General features: G+C 40.2%; 1 non-coding gene across 1 annotated transcript; it reads left to right on the top strand.

The window, feature by feature from the left end:
- The first annotated feature begins 245 nt into the window (after positions 1-245).
- LOC112753940 (small nucleolar RNA R71) lies at positions 246-353 on the top strand. The gene has a single exon (XR_003178300.1). It is a non-coding gene; the product is annotated as a small nucleolar RNA R71 (small nucleolar RNA).
- The last annotated feature ends 303 nt before the right edge of the window (positions 354-656 follow it).

Below are 656 nucleotides of genomic sequence, written 5' to 3'. Positions count from 1 at the left end.
TTCTGAGCCAATATGGCATTCAGAGTATCAATTTCAAGAACTCTCTTCTTCTGAGGCATCCCATTACTCACAGGATTCCTCTCAGAAGTGTACATAAACTGGTTATTAGCAACCATGTCAATAAGTTCTTGAGCTTCTGCAGGCGTTTTCTTTAGGTGAATGGATCCACCTGCAGAAGTATCCAATGACATCTTAGCTAATTCAGACAGACCATCATAGAATATATCCAGGATGGTCCATTCTGAAAGCATGTCAGAAGGACACTTTTTGGTCAGTTCCTTGTATCTCTCCCAAGCTTCATAGAGGGATTCACCTTCTTTTTATCTGAAGGTTTGAATATCCACACTAAGCTTACTCAGCTTTTGAGGAGGAAAGAACTTGGCTAAGAAAGCCTTGACCAGCTTATCCCAAGAGTTCAGGCTATCTTTGGGTTGAGAATCCAACCACACTCTAGCTCTGTCTCTTATAGCAAACGGGAAAAGCATGAGCCTGTAGACTTCAGGATCTACTCCATTAGTCTTAACAGTATCACATATCTGCAAGAATTTAGTTAAGAACTGAAAAGGATCTTCAGATGGAAGTCCATGAAACTTGTAGTTTTGTTGCATCAGAGAAACTAATTGAGGCTTAAGCTCATAATTGTTTGCTCCAATGGT

Source organism: Arachis hypogaea, chromosome 15 (assembly GCF_003086295.3).
Source record: "Arachis hypogaea cultivar Tifrunner chromosome 15, arahy.Tifrunner.gnm2.J5K5, whole genome shotgun sequence".
Classification (NCBI taxonomy): Eukaryota; Viridiplantae; Streptophyta; class Magnoliopsida; order Fabales; family Fabaceae; genus Arachis; species Arachis hypogaea.
The sequence above is the reverse complement of the archived record's forward strand: the minus strand, read 5'-3'. Positions and strand labels throughout refer to the sequence as shown.